This window comes from Lonchura striata, chromosome 2 (genome assembly GCF_046129695.1).
Source record: "Lonchura striata isolate bLonStr1 chromosome 2, bLonStr1.mat, whole genome shotgun sequence".
NCBI classification, from domain to species: Eukaryota; Metazoa; Chordata; class Aves; order Passeriformes; family Estrildidae; genus Lonchura; species Lonchura striata.
In genome coordinates this window covers 75883054-75907672 of record NC_134604.1, presented here as the reverse complement: position 1 = coordinate 75907672, position 24619 = coordinate 75883054, and the positions used below count along the sequence as shown (strand labels likewise).

The window sequence follows — 24619 nt, the reverse complement described above, 5'->3', positions numbered from 1 at the left end:
TCTGAGAAACACTCATTATAAATGAGAGCCTGAAATGAGGGACAAAGGTGAATTCTTTCAATGCTAGTAATTAATTCTTGCTTTGCATAGGGTAATTGAGGGCAATCACAGAATATTGCATGTCATTTCATTATTGGGCCATCAGATGGACTTCTACTTGCATACCCTGGTAAATGTGTTAAATACCTTGGTTGCTGTACCCATGTTGAAGATAAAAGCCCTCTTAACCTTCCTGTCAGTCCCATCTTCCCTTTAAATGTTGACATTTACATTTCACCCTTTTTTTTTTGTTAGAATTAGAAAAAAATAAAGAAACAAAATGCAAAACCTCATGTTTTCCTTTGCTTGAATATGAAAAAAGTGTCAGAATAACTAAAATAAAAACATTCTGCAACAGTTCTAAATATGAACTTATACTGTAATGAAATTCCATGCCTGGGATGGTCATGCTGTTGTGGTCAATGCTGTCATAACCCTTAGCTGCCTTTTCCTATGTCTGTGAAATCCCTTACCCAGCTGCCCAGCACTCAAAAGTAGGCTGTGACAAAAAGGAAAGGCAGCTGCAGAAAAATATCAGTTCTGTCTTGAAAATCAGCAACCATATTGCTCATTTATTCATTAATTCTATGAACCCTCCTCCAACATAAAGTACAATTCTGTTGATATTTTAAGTCACTTGTTCTGAAAAGTTTGGCATACGCATTTTTAAACAGACCTTTCTGTTAGTGATCCACTCAGTTGTGATCTTTCAAGGGTACCATATGTTAATTGACTGAATATACATAGATATTTCTTCAGTGTAATTTGTGAGGCATGAAGATAGGCCTGCTTCAGAATTTTAACACAAGTCTTGTGTTCAGTTTGACTGAAAGTACCTTCAGTTAAGTCTTACAAATTATTTCAGTTACTATAATTATACAAGTATGGGTCTTCAAAATTCATTATTATACAGTGGCATCAGATTCACCAGTGGCACCCACCTTTCAGGAGTTTAAATGAAAAACAATGACTGCTGTAGAGTTCTTGTACAATATGGAGTTTTTGCAATCTGCTGAAATATAAGATCTGAATCTCTATAAATGCATCTCTTTCTCCTCATTAACTTTGTGGGGTTCTAGGGAAAAGGTTTTCTGACTTCCATATTCTGGAAAGATGCCAGAATTATTTAGAATTATCATTGGCTCCAGTGCATCAATGAAGATAGCAAGGATTTCTATGAGTAAAGTCCTTCTAAAAGAAATACAACATACATCCTAGTGCTTTGAAAAGTTTCCATAGTGTTTACAATTAGTGTGCAAGTACAAGTGCTGTTCTTTGTGATCATGCCAAATAACAAATGGTGATCAGAGAATCATAGTTGATATAATAGATAATGAACAACAACATGTGGATAAAGTAGGACCTTCTTTACCACTGTAATACAAGAATTTTTGTTACAATATTTTCAAATAAAGTGAGCAGTATTTGAGTCATGCTCTCTTCGTGCCACACAGACAAAATACTCAGCCTTGATCACTTGAGATCATAGAGTGACAAAATATCCTGAATTGGAAAAAAAAACACTAGGATCATCAGAAGCCAACTCCTAGCCCTGCACAAGACATCCTCAAGAATCATACCATGTGAGTTGTCCAAACAATGCTTGAATTTTGTCAGGCTTGGTGCCCGGACTTCTTCCTGATGATCCTGTGCACAAACATTGCTTAATATGTAACCTGAATCTTCCCTGACACAGCTTCATGATATTGCCTTGGGTCCTCTACCTCCTGGTCACCAGGAGGAAAAGATCAGTTCCTGTACCTCCACTTCCCCTTGTGAGGATATTGAAGAACACAATATGGTTTTCCCTCAATCTGTACCATCTCCAGGCTGAACAAGCCAAGTGACCTCAGACATTCCTCATAAGGCTTCCTTTGGACGGTTCACCATCTTCATAGATCCTCCTTTGGATGCTCTCTAATAACTTTATATATTTTTTTATATTGTGGTGTCCAAAACTGCACCGAGAACCAAGGGTGCATGAGCACAGAGTAGAGCAGGACATGCAGAGATCTGCATGTCTGTGAAAGCAGCAGGTAAATTAACACTTAGGAAAGAAGGTAAAAACTTGCCTCAGTGAAAGCCATGATCACAATAGTCTGTTACCACCTGACACGCTAGCTCCTGCTCTGGACCTTTACCTGCAGAGACATATTTTGAACATTGCTTTTGCAGTAGGCAGCAAAATCCTTCTCACTGTGCAGTCCACATCAGCCAAGTGGCTGATGCCTTCAGTTTGGTCAAGAATAGGTAAAAGAAAATTTCATCAAAACCAGTCACAAGGAAAGCCCACCATGAGATGGATATTTTTGTATATATTGCACCTTTGCTGAAAATATATCCTTTTTCTTGCTGAAAATGTCAGCTTTAGAGATCACATTAAATATATCCCTATTCTCAATGGGTTTGAATGGCTGTCATGGTTTGACACTGGCACAATGCCAGTGCCCCCATGAAAATGTGATCCCTACCTTGAATGCTGTGAAGTGGAATCTAGAATAGAGCAAAGCAGGCCCAAGCTTAATAACAGGAAAAAAACTTTATTAAACTACTACTACTAAAGAAAAGAGAAAACTAAAGAAGGGGGAAAAAAAACCACACAAAGATCAAATGAAAACCTTGCAAAACATTCCTCCCCCCACCACCCAACTCCAACAAACCACAGTGAGACACAATCTGGACCCCAATCAGGTTTCCACCCTCCAGACAATCGATACTCAGTCCATCGAGGGAACAGAGTCTCTCCTGTGCCACAGACCCCCCAAGAAACACAGCTCCACATCCTGTGTTTCCATGTCACACATGGCACCGCCCGGAGAAAAAGTTTGCCATGGTGACCCTTCTCCTTTCCATGCACAGTGCTCTCACCACCAATGCATGGATGGTCACTGCCTTTAGGATTTTTCTTTTCAAGGATGCCCTGCCAAGAGGGGAGAAAACAACAATTCAGTTTTCATTGTTTGGGACCACAGTCCCCCCCCATTTTCCCCTGGGGCCGAGGGCTCAAGAACAGAGATCTTCTTCTCTTCTCTTTCCTTTCCAGGGCAAGGGGGCGCCACCACAAACCCCCTAACCTTTCCTCTGTTCACTCCACTTCTGTCTTTTTCTCAGCTGAAGCAGGTCTCTTGACTCACTGGCATCCTCCCAAAACACAGTCCCTCTTGACGGAGAAGATTTGGTTCAGGTTGTGGCTAACACGGAAAAGTCCAGCCAAAAGCCACTCCTTGTCCCACTCCCATCCAGAATTCCTCCTTCCAACATCCCATCCCAGGGTCCAAGGTGTCCCTCTTCTTCTCTTTCAAACTGAGGAGGGGAAAGGAAAATTCACAAAGCTTTCATTTCTCAAGGAAGGGTTAAAAGTCCGAACTCCCAGGATGGCTCGATGCCTGGACATCCAGCAACTCCCACGTGACTGGGCACCTTGCAGCTCCCCCCGCTCCTCCTTCCTTGCGGCTTTCTCTCTCCCTCTCGGGAGAGGAACTCTGGGAGGGGGGAAATGGAGACATCCCAGATTTCTTCCACCCTTCCATCTGCAGGGGCCAGCCCAGTTCCAGTCCTTTCACCACCCTTGGGGCTTTCGGCCTACCTTTCTCAGGCCATGGGGGCTTCCCCTCCCCCACCCAGCTCGTGGCTGGGCAGGGGAAGGTCTGCACTGCACGCTGACCGGAACCAAAGAGAGCGAGTTCCCCTGGGAATTCTGCTTTCAACCCCTCTGTGTTCTCAGAGGCGTGTCTACTTTCAATTGGTCAATATCTAAATTGACCCCTTCCTTCCGGAAAAAATTATCTTTACGTGTCAAACCACGACAATGGCTTAATTGCATATCAAGCCATCCAAAATTGCAGATTGCATTCTGATTTCATTTTGTATATACAGCTGCATATTTACCTGCTGCTCATGTGATACTGTATATTTTACTACACAGAATACAGTTTGATACAGTATTAGCAAAACAGCAGGGTATAGGTACTAATATATCTGGCTTAATATCTGATGACAAAAAAAAATTTAAAATCTAAGAAACAATCAATCAGAGCACTCCAAATATTCGTATATTCTTTTCATGTCCTACAGGGAGTTTTAGAATCCAAAAAATGCACAAATCGGAATAGAAAACGAGCTCACTGTTTTTAATATTAGCAGCAGCACATTTATTTCTTTTCAGTTAAAACAACATTCATTTTTTTCATATAATATTACTTTTGTTTTTGTTATTATCCATATTCATTTTATTATTCAAATTAAAACAAAAATAAATAAAAATATTTTAGCAAATTTCCCAAAAGAGAATTATTTGGCAAAATGATTAACATATCTTACATATAATACATTACATATCTTGACAATTTCAGTAATAAGAAAGGGAAGTGAATTAGTTTCATTTTCAGCACTAATCTCTTCTATTTGCTTAAAAAAATTCACAGTTTTGAAGATGTCAGGGAAGATTAACCGACCCCATTTATCAAAATTACCAGAGAGTAACATTTCATTGCTGTAACTGACTCACTATTTTTTTCCATGTAATGAAGGCTGTTCTCCTCGGGCCTCACTAAACATTTTACACTGTTTTTCTAGTACTTCCAAATAGAAAATTATATCCTCTGTTCTCCAATACAATTTTTAGGATCCTTCATTCCCATCAGATGAATTTTCATGTGCTCCAACAATACACTCTCATATAATATTAATCTCTCTTTTTCCCACTTAGTAATGCCATGGATTTCAAAGGAAACTGCACTTTTTAAAACAGAAAAATGAATTAAATACTACATGTTTTTCTAGGAAAGAAAAGATTGCTAAAATCGCTATTTCTAAAACATGACCATAATATGCATTTATTTGTTAAATGGCATTATGTTCTTCCTTAGTTATGCTGACCAAGAAATGTCAATTTTTTGAATGTATAAAAAAAGAAAAGCATCCCTTGATCTCTCAGACTTTGAGATTGTAAAGCCTTAAAAAATCATAATACCCCTAGTACACTAACTTCCTGGGATAGACTTGTTAATACACTGCTTGAAAGATTGTTTTAATTTACTTTTAAACTTAAATCTGTCATGAGTGAAAGACAGGGGAGCAGGGGTAAGACTATCTGATTCAAATGTGGTTTATATCACTGGGATTTTTCTGATACAGTGGGGAGGTGTGTGTCTACAAGAAGAATGCAAACAACTTTCAAAGCATCATTGTCCCTGGTATGCATCTCTTTTGTAAATTATACACGAAATTGATACTGAAAGTCAGGCTGTCAAAATTGCCTAGTAGTAGCATACAAGTGACTCTAAATTAATCACAGATTTTCGATCATCCCATCACTGGAGCAGCATCAGTAGGGAATAGCCAAATAGTTTGGCTTGTCGTCAGTTCTGAGAAATGAAAAACTGGAAAACACACCTATCAAACGGACCTTGAATATAAATCCTTTCTGAGGACCTACACATTATTCTCAGCCTGACAAGCCCACCTTGGCTGAGGGATTTATAGAGTGTCTGCTTGCAGCAGAGGCAACAGAGCGTAATTACCTGGATTGAGTATTGCTCTAAAATAGCACAATGGAGGATAACATTTATGAATCACAATTATCATGAACCCTTCCACACAGGTGGATCATGGAGCTGCTGTTCATCAGTGCCACAAAATAAAGGAACAAAATGATCCACAGAGTATTGCAGGCCCTCTCCCCAGACTGAGAGAAACAAGAATAAATTACCAGAATTTTAGTTGATACCTAGACCCTAAACTACATCATTAATTGAATATGAGCATTAACCACATGTTAATGTTGATTTTTTAAAAAAATTGCTTAGGATAAAGGGGACAGTACCTTTTACCAAACATTCATTTCCCTGATGTCAATGTAACTTTTCAGAGAAACACATGCATATTGACACCTCTGCATATATATCTGCACACAAATATGTACATATGCACATTTCATATATATGTACATATTTGTGTGCAGAATATATGCATACACATTGCAATTTCTTAATTACTAAATGGCCATTTAGTAATTAAGAAATTGCAATTCAGTCATTATAAATGGAATTAAGAAATCCTCCTTGTAGTGTTCTTTGAGATCACATGGGAGAGATTTATCAGATATCTTTTTCTAGTTTCCTTGCATAGGAAGCAGCAACAAAAATAGCCTAGGAGGAAATAAATATGTGCCCTTCAGCGATGGCCAGTGGAAAAATGGTACTGTCAGCAACTCAATCTGTCATTTGCCAGAGGCGTGGTGTCTCTCTCACATAATAAGTAATAAGTAATGATATTACTGCAAAGATTGCATATACTTCTTCATTTGTGACAGCCAAAAGAGCTATCATCTATCCCTCGCTCCACACAAATGATCTAAGGAAAAGCTTCACATCCTCCTTCTTGTTCTTTGTAAGTAATAATTTCATTCATAGAGAGGCAATGAATGTCACAAGAAAGAGATTATTTTCAGGAAACTTCAATAAAAAAGATGATTAGACACTGTATGACAGGGCATAGCTGAACTTGAATAAACAGATGCACAAGTAGTCTAATAAACTGACTGCATAGCTTCTGTTAGCTACATATACTAAAATATCAGCATTTAATGAGGAAAGAAAAAAAAATCAGTTGCTGTTCTTAACTCTTGTTGTCACAACACCTAAGATTACCAGAGGAAGCAAGTTTAAAAGGTCCTAAAGAGATCAGAAGACTACCCTAAAAAAGAAACGGTAGGGACCAACAGGGGTTGACTACTCAAGCTGGGTGTCTTTTATTTAGCAATGTAGATGTCTTTGATAGTGAATGCTATGTCTAGATTCAACATCAGTATGCAGTACTGTGAAAAAGTAAATTTTTTTCCATTTATGTAAATCTGTATATTTCCCAAACAAAACAAAAAATTAACTGTATTTCAGTCAAAATTTAATTAGAAAATTACCATTGGCCATGGACAAAAAATATGCAAAATAATATGAAATTGTTTTTAAAGAAATGGGCTCAATTTATTTTTTTTGTTAAACAGCAATAATTTTCATTTATATGGAGAGAAATACTTATAAAACCAAAGTAAAATCAATTAAGAAATTTTAATTTTACTTAAAAATTTTTCTATTCAATTCATTTTTTTGAAGTTGAGAGAGGGGGCTCTTTTAACCAGAATAAAAGCATTATACTATGTGACCCACTATGACGTCTAACACTATTTACTACATAGAAGTCTTCCTTTTCCTATTTATAGGGCCAAAGTTCTTAAGAATAAGAATCACATTTCCCAGTACAACCTGGGATGTTCTTGCAGCCATTACTTTTCAGTTGCAGTGTCGCTTCCAGAACCACAACGTGCTCTCCTTGAAGGCAGCAGTAGGAGCTTTAGCTCTCAGGACTAACAGTTGCTCCTCATTATCCCCATATTGAGCTGCACTAATGAGTCACTGTTTGGGCTAGCCTGAGCCATCTTCCACAGTGACTTAAGCAAATACATCTGCTTTGCCCTGAAACAGAGTGGGGAGGACCCCCACAAGCTGTTATTGGGCCTCAGCTGCGGGGACTGTAATGATTACCTTGAGAAGCTGCAATAAACAGCTGTGAAAAGTAAATTCAAACTGTTCTAGCTTGATCTTGCTTGTTTCTGAAGTAACTTAATCAGCATCATCCTAAGTACAGATGAGTTCTTAGGATTTCATTCATCCAAAGACTGGGGAGGCTGGTCTGACCTTTCTTAGTTTATAGAACCCAATGAGTTCACAGTCAATTGCTTCAGGGGGAAAATAGCAAAAGATTAGTTTTATGATGGAGACTTAATAGATTAGACATGGCCAGGTTTCTAACTTTCATCTTTTAGCATGTTTTTTTCTTTACCTTAATAGTGGGCAACTATAAAAGTAAATTCTTGCTTTTTAAAGTAATGGAAGATGTGAAGCTACAATAGGAATGAGTTGCTGGAAGTCCATGGAGAAGATTTTGGAAAGAAACACGAATTCCTTAATTCATACCCTAGAGAAATCCCAAACCTCAAAGTTTGAAGACCTTATTTGTTAAAAGCGCAGAGAAACAACAAACCACAGCAGGGAGGAAGGAACAAGTTGTGAAACTTTAACAAGATCTCCAAGGAAGCTTAGACAAAAAGGTAAGAATCGATGTTGCTAAGACTTAAAAAAAATATCAGAAGTAAAGTTTCATTTTTATGACCAGCATCTGAACCCTGGATAACCTGGCCAGATTCTTGAGTTCTCAACAAAATACCTTTCTTTAATTGCATGGGTTTAAAAAGACTAATATTTTTTTAGACATTCTATTAATAAGAATTTAGAAAAACTGAAGTAGAGCAGAACATTATATAAATTGAAATAACTGAATTCTGTATAGCTCTGTATGTTCTTTAATTGTTACTGCAGTAGTTGATTTTTTTTAGTTATCTGTTCCTGCTATGATTATCTATTACTTTATGAAGACTGTAAGGCTTTCACATACAAGATTCATGACTCCACCATACCCCTGTATGTTATGCATCCTTGCTGAGTTGAAAGAGTTAATCCAGAAGGTTTAGCCTTTCATCATTTCACTGAAAGGAATCTTTTAATTCTTTAAAATAACTTAAAAAAATTAAATGTGTGTGTAAGGTCTGTGAATAAAACCTTTCCTTCTTCCTACAACCCTCCCCAAACCAAACATCTCAGTGTCTGTTAATTTGTTAGCAATAGTACAGCTAGAAGGACCAAGATGTTTAAATGAGAGAAACCAAAGGCAAAAATATATATTTCTTGTAATAGTATTTTACATGCATTTAAGCACTTGGCATTTGCCTGGAAATATAAAGATTAATGCATTCAGAACCAAAGTTACAAAAAAGTAAACAAATCTTGCACTACTACTGTAGAATTCACTAAATATTTTGTGACTAAATACCTTTGTGCTTAGCTGGAAAATCACATAAAAAAATGAAAAATCTATTTGTATTGAGAATTTCATTAATTTTTAATCAGGGAAAAATATACTTCGTGTTACAAGTAAGATCTAATTTAAAAAATTAACTCTAAATTTCTGTTAATAAAAATTAAAGAAATTTAAATTAAAAATTATCTTAATAATGATTGAATACAATTCAAAACAAAAATGTTCAGTTCAGGACCAGCCCCCAATTCTAAGTCAATTTAATTCTAAGTCAAAATATAAAGAAGAGAACTAAGTCTAATCTATTCTCTCATGCATGCTTAGGATGAATAATAATTAATTTTAAAAAATAGTTTTATTTAGTTTTATTTTGTTTGGTAAGATGCTTTTCCTGAAACTGTGTATAGAAAATTCTATTTACTCAGGCAGGAAGGAAGGTTTAGAAAACTTTTGACTACATATCCATCCAAATTCCCATATGTACAAGGAGGACTTCTGGATGCATTCAAATTTTAGATGAGTAGAAGGTAGTTAAACTGTTTCTTTACTCAATCTCTCCCATTTTTCTTCTTGCTTTTAGATCTGTAAGGAAGTCCCACTAGCTTATGAAGAGTTAAAAAGAATTTTAACATAAGGCAATCAATACAGTGTGTCCTGGTCTGCTCAGGCTGAAGGACAGTGGCTCTGATTTCCACAGTCTCGCTAGGATTTTCAGATAGAAGAATGGATCTGCCACTCTCTGTGATGGTGTGTAGCCTCATCCTTGGGATTCAGCAATAAATGTTAAAAACACATCTTTTCCCTTCTTAGTCACCTCTGGCTTCTTACAGCACCTGAGGAAATGTAACAGGAGCCCAAAACAGTAATGCCCATACCTGCAAATGGTTTTCCTTGTGTAAGACTGGAACTTGGGAGTACAAGAAACAACACTTGGGAGACTTTTCCTCTTGCATTTATTTGCTTCTTGAGAATTGACTGAATCAATATTGCTTACTGCACTGTCAAAATGTGTATTCTCATGCACATTAGAAATTCCCAGAATACTGGATTTCTTGATTTATATGTAATTTAAAAAACTTGAAATGATGGCATTTAAATGCAGAAAGATGTAACAGTAAAGAAAATACATTATTGGAGTTATAAGAAGTTTTGTATATTTTTCATTAAAAATTGTCTTAAAGGCAACCTATTTTTAGGCAATTCTCTTAGCAGTTTTTAAGCCAGGAAAATTATGTTTCTCTTTCCAGTATTAGACCTCTGCCTTCTAAACAGAACAAATAAATTTTTTTCTCCATATATTAGATCTTAATCAACCCAATATTTTAGACTGTTATTTAGAAAACACTTTTCAGCTACTCTGTAAGGAAAGCAGAGGAATGCGGTTTTCTTTCCCTGCATGGTCTTGCATGGATGACTGTAGAAGACTTCTATCCTTTCTCATTTCACCTCTCCCTGTGCCAATTTTTTTGTGACTCAGAGAAATTCTAGATGACATTGCTAAGCTCAACTACCCAGTCAATGTCCTAAGTGGGTGAAAGATTAATTATTCCCACTGAGATCAACTATGTCAGGATATCAAAGGCCAATTACAGACAAAAGCTATCATGGAGCGGTCACTTCCAACCTCCTGCCAACACCAATCCCAAATGCAAAGGAAATCAGCTTCCTGCTGAACCGAATAAGCTCTAGTTTTAGTACATCCCATGTAGCCAGCATGCTGGTATCACTTTTATTCATTTCTACAACTGAAGAATATGCTTTGCTGAGCTGCATGACTCATCTTGCAATGTGCAGTGCCCAGGGCAGTCGCGCTGCTGGGTGGGAGGGGAACAGACGGCACATCAATCGCATCTCTGCTATGCAACACGAGCAGAGGTTGTTGACTAATTGTGACTTAAAAAAAAAACCAAAAAAACCTCTTTTGCACACTGCTTGTTGACAGCTGTTATTATGACATTTAATCTATAGTCATTATTTGGGGAAGCAGCTCAGCCAGGATCCAGAGTCTGCACAACCCACTTAGTGGATTACCCTGAGCTTTAGCTCCTAAAATTCAAGTTCTTTCATATTTTGTTGCATGAGAGCAGTTCAAAAATCTTGATCAATGGGTGTCAGCAAAAATGCCTCAGTCTGTTAAGAAAGGAAGGAGGAGAAATAAAGTTGGGGGCATAATATGTGGCAGCATTCCTTATTAGAGCAGTCATGGCTGAAGGCTGGACAGGCATTGCACAGGAATCCTGATTAAATGGACTGATTTTGAACAGTGTCAAATTAAGCTGAACTTCATTTTTTTGCTATCTCAGGTGTCATACAGTACTATCTCCATATAAATTAACCTCTCTGCTTCAGTCCTACTGCCATCACTGCTTTGATGACTGCAGGATGTGCCATTTCCAGTCATCAATATAATCTGAATAATACCAATGCTTCTGTTGCCTCTGCCTGGCTCAAGTCTAGTTTTGTTTTCCCATTCAGAGATGCTCCATTTGATGAAGTTACTTGATCTGGATCTGTCTTATCTGACTATGTCTATCTCTTTTTGAAGACCTACACTGGATAAAATTAAGGATAAATTCAGTAGGCAGGAGAATTATTTGGGACATTGATGATTCTGACTCAAAAAATACCTGATTAGGCACATGAAGTGGAACAGTTCTAGCAGGAAAACCTGGAGAAATGGATCCGGAATAATGAATAACGTGTTTATCATGGCATTCTCTTCTCACGTTGGAGAACACAATCCTACACATGAAATCCAGTTTCTCTCTCACTACTGGTTTTGGCCAGAGACCAGGAACTTCACCACAGAGCTGAGAAGGCCTTGCCAGCAAAAGCCTTTTTATAATGGCACAAACCAATAATGAGTTTTTGTTTTGATTGATTTGGTTTCCCAGCTAAAATAAACAAAACTTTGTCATGAAGCTCCTTCTAATATGCACAAAACAATTCCTGGGTCAATTCTATCTCAAATATTAAGACTAGATATAAGTTAACGTATTAGAGTTTGCTGCATTGATTTGAGCATTAATTCACAAATTTCTATATTAGGTTTGAAAGGTACATTGCTCAATCATGCTGTAACATTTTCTAATAACTGTGTCACTGCAAATATCTGTCTTAGTGATAATTGTCACAGTTCTTGATGAGATTGGGAATAATTTATCTTCCTATTCTGGGTCCAGAGAAGAGAGAGAAAATCTAAAATTCCTTTTCAAACCTGACCAGTTCTTTTTCACATCAAGACTTGGAATGCAAAACCTACTTGATTAAGGATTCTTCAGCAGTGCAAGTCAGACTTCACTGCATGAAAATTAGCTGAAGAAAACTCAGCTTCTGTACAGATTAACATTAAGATACCACTAGTAAAATGTAGTTTCAAGATGCAAATGCTGTATTGTAATGGCCAACCACAAGATCTTGCACAATTGCAGGCTGTCTCTTTCGTAACTAATGTGGGGTTTGTTGAACATGAAATCTGTGACCTTACAACCTTGACTTTCTCAAAGAGTGCCCAAGTGAGATTTTTAATATATGTCCAATAGAATGTAAGATGATTGCAGTGTATATTAAAAATAGTCAATTTTTTATGCTTATCATAATGTGCAATAATTTGCCCAAGAATCACATAAGATTTACACTCAAGCCCTGTGGAAGACCCTGTAAACAAGGAATCCATTGATTTGCAAATATTTACAAGTATCAGTGTGATGGGACCAGATAAACAAATAAAAAGCCAACAGAATTATATACATTGGCAGTTGGACTGCTAGATTGCAAGAAGCAGGTATGTGCCGTTTAGGGAAGAACCTTTGATTGGAACTAATTACTAGAAATAGTGCCTCTATTACAATATTGCTGTGGTGAATTTCTATCAGCTATATAATGGAAACTCAAGCCACATGTCAATTCAGAGAAAAATTAGACAAGCTCCCTATTGATAGACACAGCAGTGACTCAAAAACAAGTCAGGAAAGAGAATTACTGTTATTCCTCCACAAGAACAAACACCAAGCCTGCTGCTATGAGTACACTCATGTATGCCATCACAACTTTGAACATCACAATTTCATTCACTGCATAAGCTTCTACAGAGTCACATCATATAGAAAAATTCAATTTCAAAAAGTGTAAGTATTTCAAACTTATGTGACACTTGATTTAATGTGAAATGGACAAAATGGCAAGTGGCCTGCTAATAAGGTCAGTATTTCTGGGGTATATCTTAGTAGGAACTGGGGAAAACAAATTGGCAAGAAAATGACAAATATTTGGATGTGTAATTCAAGAAAAACAATGGTTTGATCCAGCAAGCATTTCAGCCAATACTGAAATTGTATGTGTGAGTTGCTGAGCTGAATTCAATTAAATGTTTTCGGTCATTCGAGATTACACACACTGAAGTCTGAAGGACAGATGTCACCATTTGCAATATAATACTGCTATTTTAGTGTATCTTTTAAAATCCATCACAGCCTGTAATGCTTAAGACTTTATTCAATTAATGAAACAATATACATAGATTATATTAGGAGTCAGATGCTCTTAATGCACATATATTTGTCTTGGTTTATCTTAGTGGAAAAATCTGGGCAATTCTTAATGTCACAAAACATTTAATTGGTTTTTAAAGATGATAATACTGGTTTAGATGCTAATGTGATGCAGAATAACACAGTTCTGATGTTTCCAACTCCCAGATGAAAATAAGTTCTTTTTTCACAAATATGTGAGTTTTCATAAATTACTGACATATAACACATTAATTATACAATACTACTAAAATGCACTATTTGAAAGATTATTTTTTCAGTGTGTTGAACAGAGACAATAGTCTTATGTCAGAGTATTTTTTACATTATTTCTCTCTCTAGCATGTTGTGGTACACATGATATGAAGTCAACAAAACAAAGCCAAACCAAACCAACCACATAAAGCAAAGCACATTAATACAGCTAGCATGCATTTATACTGAAATGTGTGAAAAGGTAACTGCCCTACACCAGTCATGCACAATATAGTTGTTTGAAAGACATAACAGAAGCATTAAAATTGTTCAGGTTTGTTTTCCATCTATTTATAACACTGAAAAAGCATCCAATAAAAGTTTTGACACCTTTGGAAAGGTTTTGAAATTTATAATGAAAAGTTAATTATGCATTATAGTTGTTAGGATTCTGTCAAAATTGTGAGGCATTCACAAGTTCAAAAATACAGCCTTGCTATGAGAGAAGATATAAGCTGAGGCTACTATGATAAGCTAAAACTATGAAAAATAAATCGGGTTTTTTTGATTTGCTTTGTTATAATTCTGAGTGCTAATCATTTGCAGCAGAAATTTGTTTAGTGGTGTGATGGTTTGTTATGATTAAAACTGTCACAGAAAGAGATGATCTCTTCCAAGCTAAAATAGAAAATTAATTATAATTTCATTCACTAATGGACACAGAATAGACAGCTTTTCTGGTGTCTCATGCAGAAACATGAATAAGCTATTAGTGAGTTTTACTATTTTCCCCCAAATCTGTTTCTATATGTTTACTGGGGCAATAAACCTTGTAGTGAGCCAGATATTCAATTACTTCATTCATTTCTCAGAAAGCAGAAAATTTGGAATTACTACTTACTTTAAGGATTAACATTTTTCTCTATGGCCTGACTTCTGTCTCTTTAATTTTTAACCCTGGGCATTCTCAATTTTTTTTTTTTTTTTTTTTTTTTTTGAGATCCTTTTCTCCCTCAAAATCAATCCTTTAAAAGAAAAACAGTTAGAAATCCTTGTTTATCCTTGGACTTCACTATGAATCTCTGCTTATAGATTTCTCCTTATTGCCCACAAATCTTACATGTCTCCATAAAACAGAAGGAGTCAGATTGATACCTTAATGACATGGCATTTCAAGTTGTTGAGATTTAAGGCAGTGAAGCACAGGAAAATAGAAGGACAGGGTACTTCATTGGAGTTAAACATGGATGATGCATCTTTGCATGCTTCCTTTATCATTATTGATTTTACAAAGGGAATTTAATACTGCTTGCAGCTGGAGACATAATATTAAGGAGAGCAGAAAGATCAAGTGCATTCCTAAGCAAGTTTTAGGCTTGGGTAGAGAGGTATTTGATCAATTGGGGTTTCAAACACAACAGGCTTAGGGTGTGTTTGGGGAAGAGCTAAAAGCTGCATTTAATCCCAGCAGACTCTTAGTTTTAAGAGGTTCTTAAAATGGTCACGAAACATCCTGTCCAGAAATAATTGAGTTTTTTTGTATTTTTAAAATAGTATTACATGTACTAACACAATGATGAGAAGTATTATATACACCCAAGACCTGTTGCATAAAACAAGAATTCAAAATGACGAAATAATTTTAAAAAATCAATAAAGGATGTTGATGTTCTATTTCAGGCTCTCTCACTATTAGTTGGAGTGGAATAACAAAACATTTCTTCTACACTACAATTTCAATCCTCCCTCTGATAGTTTCTTTATAACTCTTGTAGGTTTCTAATAGCTTTTTTTTTTTTTCTGCATTTTAGCCAGTACTCTGGACTTGCTTGCAAATAACATCTCTGGGGACCTGTGGGGCATAAAATGTAAAGTAACTAAAAACTTTTTCATCAGTCTCTCTCTCTCCAGTTGACAAAGAGCCTTTTCTCACATTATTTATTGAAAATTCCTGGCTATTTCCAGCAGAGGGATTATTATAATGGCAATAATTTTTCCTGGACTTTTCACCTGTCAAGACAGCAAGACCTGTTGCAGGATTTGATGGCTTGGTGCTTTGGAGTACAGGCAGAATATTCTTCTAGGTGTCTTCTCCCCTCTCAGTTTTAGCAGGCATTCTTCTGTTGGCATATTTTTCTGTCCTGAATCCAATACCTAGGGGCTGTCATTATGCTGAGTTTGTGTCAATTTTACATTGACCTAATTATAATGCTAAAATTTGGCTTATTTTTTGTTCAGTAGTTTTATTTTGCATTTGGTTGGATTATTTCCCAGTATTTCAGAGAGACTACAGAGGAAATGGTGTCTACTCTAATCAAATGAAGCCATGGAGAAATTCACAGCAGAGAACTAAAGGAGACCATATTTTTGAAAAATTATTCTTTTAGTTGTCCAAAATAACAGGAATCCCTAACTCATCTACTTGCATGAAGTCATTTATAAAGTCAGTTAGCAATTACAATATGAAACCCAAGCTAAATTTTTAATATCTATGACCAAATAGCTATTAAATGAGTTACTTTTAATTGATATAAAATATAGGCTCTAACAAGTGAACAAAGGAGGAGGGAGTGTACCAGTCATCAGGTTTTATAATCTGACAATAAAGGAATGAAAATTACCTAGAGATCCTGCCATCTCCTGAAGTTTCTTCTCCTCTCTTTTCTCCTACCCAACCTAACACTACTCTTCCTCACCCTCACACTTAGAAATTACCCGATCAGATCAAAACCAAAAAAGCACATAGAGGATTGCTTCTCCTTTCCTACCTCAGTCAGATCTCCAGCTTTATTTGAAATATGACAAATTTCACATTAAAATGTGACACTTATGTTCCTAATTTCACTTGTTTTCCTGTATTCTTTTCATATTTACTTTATATTTCTCATCTTGAAACCCTTCCTGTTGCAGAGCCACACCAACAACCCTGAACATATCAGCATGAAAAACATTGCAGTGGAAAATACATGTGAAATTAGATGCAAGTAAAACAAGAAGAGAGAAAGAGTTGACCAGAGCTCTGTACAACTGCATTCACCAACTCAGTCACTTATTGATGTGATAAATAATACAAAAATAAAAGAGTAGAGATTTTTTTCATGGACTTGGGGGCTAGAAAGACTCAGCATACTGGGTTTTGTTTCTTGCTAATGGCTGAAAAATCTCTTTTTCAGCTACCACAGCTACATGCTGAGTGGTCACACTTTGTTAACAAGCAATGTCAAAACAGACGTATATAGCAGATTATAGGTTCTAATCTGTTTCATTGCAAGTCTGCTAGCCTTAGCCTCTCAAAATGTTCTATTTTTGTTCAATTGCAATAAGCTTATCACTAGAAAGGCAGCTAATGATAATGTCTCAAAGAGCTTGACACTACTAGAAGTTTGTCAAGTGTCAGACTAGCTGACAGATTGTGTGTAATACCTGTCTTTCTTTCAAAAGCAATGATGCACAATTCAGCCCTCACCACTGATGCTGTATTTTCTGCTCTGTTTCTCTCATTTCTGCATCTGTGTGATTTATTTAGTCTTCTAGGAAACTAGACAGAGCTGGAGTAGTGAATGCTGCTGTCCTTCTAAGCTAACCTTTTACAGTAATGACTATCAGCATTACTACCTAAAAAATGTGGACTAGAAAGGATTTTTTTATTCTAGAAGATCTGTAGGACACCAGAATTGCAAGACTTGTGATTTTTTTTCATGTTTAATTAAAGGGGAAAGGTGGTTTCTATGATGGCAGCTTATCGCAAGAGACTTGAGTCTTGGTATTTGAATCTGAAGTAGGTGTAGCTGCTCAGTTGTGTCAGCACAGCTGTGTGAAATGTGGTTTGATGCTGAACCCATTCCTGCTATCACAAACTGTATGGCATCTTCGCATATACTGGGGACTTCTGCTCTGTGTCTAACAAGTATGCTGCCTATAAAGCTGGTAAGTGTTTTGCAATACATTAGCAGGATGAGGGCTGTAAATGCCTTTGGAAAATCCCCACCAGCTGCACTGGGTTTAATCTTTTTATGTGAAGACCCTACAGCCTTACACAGACTGGTTTGTGCCTGCAGTCGAGTTATGCCGCTGTATTTGTGGTGACTCAGGTAGCGCACCCAAAGGGAAAGCAAACCTCAGAAGGTAAATACAGATTCTCAAGGTGTGTTTTGAAAGATGAGAACAGTGTTACCTGGATATTTCAATAGAAAGATCAACCAATGTTCTCAAATTCTTCTGTCAAGTAGAAGTGGAAAGTCATAGATTAATTTAGAAAAGAAGAATATTTCATAAGACTGGTTTCAAAGCCAAACCATACCAAACAAAGCAACAAAACTAGGACACTGAGATATCTGGAAAACAATTGAAGGCTGGGATGCTTTCTGTACAATATACCAAGAGAGATGGGTCCTTCACAGCAGTTAAGAAATCAAACATTTTAGCTTGACATGCACTACTGTGTTTTGTTGTTGTGGCATTCTTCAGATGAGAACTCCAGAAGCAGAAATGTAGGAGGTATGAGCCATCTTCCATTTGTGGTCCGATTATAACAAAAGCAGTGAAAATATTTATAATTACATAAAATCCTATCATACCTACTAGAATCAGAGTCCATCTGCACTGAGATTTTGCAGCTCATGTTTCTACACATGCTTTCAAATTCATGTACTTATTTTTGAGATAAAAAAATTAAAGATATTTTGCTTAGTGAATTTGGGGATTCTAAAATGTTTTAGGAGGGAAATTAAGATGAGGAAACTGCTAGTTGCAGGTGAGAATGGACTGTGTGATGGGCAGTGGGTTGAAAACACTGTCTGCAGGCTTAAGCATGCAAGAATGTCAACGGTGTGTTAGCTGATGCATAGCAACTGTTCTACAAACCTATTGCAAAAGGCAGGCAATTCAGTATCCTTCTTCTGGTATCACTGAGCATAAAGTGCATTCAAACTTGAAGAGCCAACTCATGTACTAGCAGTGAGACATTGGTCCTGATTGTTTCTTTGTATTTTTATAAGTTTTGAAAAGAAGTATTCAAAATAATTATAATGTTGATTTCTCTCCTTTTGTTTGATGGTGTTTCTCCAGACTGGCTGTATGAGCTGACAGCTAAAAATTGCCAGATATGCAGCAAGGTCTAAAGAATGGAGTTTTTAGGTCTCATTTTTCTTCAAGGTTTGCTTCTGGGGTGCACGAAGTGCACATTTTAATGCCCTCTTCCTGCAAACACTTATGCACATGTTTAATCTTTTATGTGAGAAAAATCTGCAGTGTCTTATAATAAGTATCAGGTCATATGCATATAATGTTCTAAAAAGATCTTTAAGGTCCCTTCTAATCCAAACCATTCAATGATTCTATCATATGCAGGTCACTTTAACAGCTAATGGTCTCAAATTTCTTCTTATGGAGGGAATGGCATGGAAAATGTGAAGAAGTCTCACTACTTTCTTATTTCATTTTTCCCTGCATTTCATGAAACCATTAAAAATATCCTGAAGTTGCATTGGATTACCACAAATATCAGCTAAAAATTCAAAAGCTGAAAATTCAAAGAATAACTGATAGGGATGTTCCCCCTAATTTTATCTCATAAATGGTGATGCAAGTAATTGTATAAATAAAATGTTTTAAAATTTTATTACTAAATATATGGTTTAATCTACCACACACCAAAATGGTACAGTTGGTCTGTGAATATTTGCAGATTTTCACATATATGGAAGACTGCATTTAATCATAATAAATACATTTATCAGACGAACATAGCCATAGGGTAAGATTTTATTTTACCTCAGTGCATGGAGAACATCAGAAAATCATGTTCTCCCTACTTTCATAATTCTACCTAACCCACTTCTTGCTGACATTCAGCACAGTTTCTAAATTCAGCTAATCTATCTGGATGCTTAAACACACTGCTTTTCATTTTCTGCTGAGACTCAAGAAATATGATGAGATGACTCTTATCTCAAAGGATCTGCTTTGCATTCTGTCTCTGATACACAACATCTCAGTGGAGTATTGGATTGTTTATCTACTTGCACTCAGGCTTATCTTTCCCATCTCATAATGTAGTACATTAAAACAAGGCTGTTGTCCCATTTGTTTGTTACTGTTTTACCACTGGCAGTGCCTTGGCCATGTGTTGTCAACGGCTGCACTGTGCTTTCTTAAGCACACATCCTCTATAATTACCATGAATAACTATATAAATTCTCTTGGTGCTTAAACACCTCCAGAGTAGGGGCACTCCCTGTTATAGGCACTGTACAAATGGTGACAACAGAAATATCAGTAAAATCCTAGAATCATTTGGGTTGGAAAAGATCTTTAAGATCATTTAGTCCAAGTGTTAACCAAAGACTGATAATTCCACCACTAAACCATGTTGGCAAGTGCCACATCCACATATCTTTTAAACACCTCCAGAAACAGTGACTCAACCATGTTCCCTAGGCAGTCTGTTCCAGTGCCTGACAACCCTTTACTTGAAGAAATTTTTCCTAACATCCAGTCTAAACCTTCCCTGGTGCAACTGGATGTCAACAGTTGAGAAAAAAGAAATTAAGGATTAGGTCATTGTCATAGCTAGATTTCTTTCAAAAAGAAGCCTGTATTTTAACTGTAGCATTAAATTGCATCTCCTTATATACGCTAAAAACTACAATTTCAGATGTGTATTATGGATCTTTGAAGTGTATGAAAATTTTAAAATGCAAATGTATATATAAAAATACATATCCTTGAGCACAGTGTATTGTTCTGACCCTTATTTATTGGCAAGCAGGCATATTTCTATGTTTTCAAGGCAGAATAATTATTGCATACTTATACAACCCTTCATATATTTTGAAGGTATTATGCTAATGTCATTTAGGTAGTGGCTAAAGTATGTCCCCTTATCAAAAACAGGCAATACATATTTTTATTGTTTAATGGCAGTCTAGAAAAACTATTTCCTGAAATGCTATTTTGTGGAAATTTTGTCCTTCAAAATAATCATCTAGGATATGAGTGACTTACAAGTTTTACTGAGCAAAGAATAATATAAGCATGAGCTCTAATTATTTCCCAATTAAAAACTTCTATGGAAAAAAAAAAAGCCTCAAAACCACTTATTTGCCTTTTTAATCATCAGTAATACCATACAAGCTCCAGGAAGATAATTTAGAAAGCTTTTTTAGAAGGTCATATTTTCCTACAATCTTCTAACTTTTTATGACAGTAACAGGACCAGAGTACCTGGCATTTAATTAAAGTGGCTATATTGGATTAGACCACTTCTGAAAAGTGAGTAAGTGGTCCATTCCCTATGTTTGCACATCATATTTAAATCCCAAAATGTGAGTAGGAAAAGACAGAGCTGCAGTGCACCCAGGCAGTGCAGTGGGTGAGTTATCTAGGAGATAATGAGATGTGTGAAATGCTGCAGAGTACAGGTGCTGCCCACACCAGAAAGCTGAAAGCTGCAGGGAATTGTTCATGGTTACAGATTAACATGATTGCACATTCTTCCTTCCTCATCAAGTCCAAGATTTCTGATCTATGGGACTTAGCATGAAATAAGGGAAAGAATCCATGGTTTAACTTTGAATGACAAGTTAGAATTTTCTTTGAGAAGTATGTTTCCTCTGTATTATGGCCACTCATACTACATGCTAACTGATAGGTTCAGGCGTGTGCAGCTAATACAGCACAAGGTGTGCATTGCTCTAGCTGGAGTTTAGGACTGGGGACACCAGTCAAGGGGCAAGTGAGCTGTCTCTGAGTAGTAAATAAAGTAACAAGCTTACCAAAGAAACTGTGTTTTTCTACAGAGCAGATGTATAAGCAAAACTATAGCAGGAGAGGTGTGCTCTAGAGCCACTGAGGGCCCCACTAGTCAGGGAACTTGCAGCAAGGCTGAGGGATTCCTTTGCCCAAAGAATGGAATTTTCCTCTCAGCAGAACAGACACATTTTCTCAAAAAACAGAGAAACTGTTTCCTGGAGTCAAAATTCAGCAGTCGTCATGATATACAACTATGAATATCAGAACTGTTGAATTCAAGTCATAGCTCAATCTCTACTCTAAACTAAAAATAAATTAATTACAGCCCTACACAAGAGACAAAAAGAAATCTTGACAAATGTCCCCTTACATGAGGCACAGACGTGTTTCTCTAATCAGCCACAGCATTCCATGGTCCCAATATCAGAAAGCACATAATTTTTTGCATCCCTCTGTTACACATGTATTATCTACAGGAAAAGTATTAACATCAAGGGCTAAAAATTGTTTGCTGACATCCAGCTGTGATTTTTTTTTAACTCCTGCTAAAATGACTATTATTTCATCCATATTGTACATGTTTTTACAATCCTAGAGCTGGGCACCTCATGGAAATAAAACCCTGACTTCTGACTGTGTTTGCAGTCACAGAACTCTCCTCCTGTGCTTTCTATTTCTCCTTCTCCTTTCAAAGGCACCAGCAAAGCACACCGGCAAACTTTTAGTGACATGGAGAACCACTGCATGGGCATGGCTTCTGCCTTATTGTCTCCTTTTTACAGTAGTGCTGCTCTTCCAGAGCTGGAGGCATTGGTGTGAAATAAAGGATAGTATGGTACTTGTTTATTCCCTATGCAGTAGCTTATGACTAGTTTATGCTTACTAGGAAAAGATTACTTAAGCTTACTAGGAAAACTTATCAGAGAGCAAATGACAGATTGCTGGCTTGTTAACATTCCCATTTTGTAGTCTCCTGTCTGACACTGATTCCCTTACACTTGTTTTAACAAGCTGTATAAAAATCTCCCCTATGCAAATTGCTGTAGCCACAGACAGCAGTAAATTGTGACTGGAGTGACCCCCACGAAATCCAACTTCTCGAAAGCTGTTCCCTGTACAAGAGCACTCATCTGCTCTACTCCGTAAAGGCTATCACTTCCATCTTTCTACCAGTGTATTGTGGCAATCAGGAGAGGTGAAGCAAAGTAGAGGTCAGTGATTTGACTCCTTATGCAAGTTAATTGTCCTAATCCATTCCTGGCAGTGTCATTTTCTAAAGCCCATTTATTCCATCTAGGGATAAACTGTAATAATGTCATGGAAGTGAATTAATTCTATCAAATTTGCTAGATCTCTTGGCAGCTAACAGTTAAGCAAACAGGGGATGTATTTCAAAAACTCATCTTTAGTATTTTTATGTTGTTCTGCTCAAAATAAAGTGTAAACAAAAAATATTGGGTATTAGAATTAAATGTTTTATTTCAAACTTAATTCTTTTGAGGATGCCACTTTTTTTTCTCTAGTTTAATAAGACCAATAGAATGTTTGAAATCAACGTCTCAGAATTTTACATCTAAAAATCTGGAAACAGGAATGTTCGTATATATTTTTGTTTGTACCTTGCTTCAGTCAAAGTAAAGACTGAACCTCTGATCTCTACATGGTGTAAGAACACATTCTCATTGGAGCTTTTGGCTACTTCCCTTCTCATTCCTGGGGTGACACAAGGAGAGAGTCATGATTTCAGAGCATCAACATTTTTGGCAAAGAAACAAACAAACTATGATGAAATGTTCTCTTTTTGGGGTGGCAGAAAAATCAGTGGTATTGGGGGCTGTATTTGTCCCCTTCCCGACAAATGTCATGCAAAGTGTGCAGCAGAAGGTCTGCACAGGACATGAACAACCCTTTCAAAAAAAAAAAAAAAAAAGAAAATCCTGTTTCAAGGTCAGAACTCTTTTCTTTAATGGGAATAAAGTTACTGTTACTTCTACTTTCAGCATCACAGTGTTGTATGAGCAGAGTGTGCTCCAAAGACTTACCAAAGTTAAAGGTTCTTTCCTCTTTTGTTCTCTTGAAGCCTATCCTTATGGCAATTGGTATTTTGAGCTGCAGCAAATATTTTTATATATATACAGCTATTTTCCTATTCCTTCACTCTTCATTTGAAGCACATATGATTTAGCAAAAAGGCTGGTCAAAGCAGGGGTAACATGACAGGACACTGTTAAATAGTTTGGTAAAAATGCATTACACTGATAGGACATTTTGAGAGTGGAAGTGTACTCAGAACAGATGTGAGGAAAGCATTAAAGCAAATCTTTGAGTAAGTACATCTGCTTTTTAATTCTTACAGCCTTGACACTTTCTGGGTGAACACCAGAGAGAGATCTTTAATATAGGGGCATTTGTTGAAAAGCAAGCATACAGCATAAGGAGGAGAAAAGTCACAAAACTATTTCCCTTTAACAACTACTTGTTTTCTCTAAAAATATAAACCTTTTAATTTGAGAGATGGTGAAATTAAGGATAAGTAGAGTTTTGCTTTCTTTTGCTGGTTTTCTGTGGCCTCATGACAAATTGCTACTACATATTTGCATAAAATATAATGAAGTTCATTCACCAGACAAATAACATTACGGAGTGTTGTTTCATAAAAGGATAGAAAAAATGTATTTATTAAAAAGCTATTTTCACTTTCTTCTAGCCTATCGTCTCGTATATACATCTGTACACTGAGGCATACCTTGTTAACCATCCATTAAAATTATAACTGGTGTGATTGCCTCAACATTGGGGAGATAATGACTTAATTAGACTGTTGGCAATAACAGAGTAATCTTTTTAAATCATGCCAATTAGCATTAGAGTTTCTTCCCTCAGGTGTCCCAGGGATCCCTTTTGGCTGCTTTTATTGCTTGAGATAAACAAAAACATTGTTTTTACCTATATCTTTGATAATGATTCCTTTTATTTGTTTTATTTTTTATTATTCTTATTATCATTGTCATAATGAGCTGGAGTTGTTGATTGCAGTGTGAACTGGTTTTGACTGGGACTGGGTGTATTTTCTGCACAGTTGCTTGTATGGTGCTGTGTTTTGGATTTGTGTTGGAAACTGGTGGTAACAAGGGGATGTTTAGTTATTACTGGGCAACATTTGCACAAAGTCGAGGCCTTTTCTCTCCTCCCTCCACCCATGAGGAGGCTGAGGGTGCATAAGGAATTGGGAG

The 24619-nt window shown here is 36.5% G+C and overlaps 1 protein-coding gene and 1 long non-coding RNA gene across 2 annotated transcripts in view; both read right to left on the bottom strand.

The window, feature by feature from the left end:
- GPC6 (glypican 6) overlaps positions 1 to 24619 on the bottom strand; it is a 726722-nt gene that overhangs the window by 372551 nt on the left and 329552 nt on the right. The window lies entirely within an intron of this gene.
- LOC144245926 (uncharacterized) lies at positions 2560 to 3796 on the bottom strand. Its single transcript, XR_013339502.1, has 2 exons — positions 3626 to 3796; positions 2560 to 3342 (listed from the first exon to the last, which is right to left on the bottom strand). It is a non-coding gene; the product is annotated as an uncharacterized LOC144245926 (long non-coding RNA).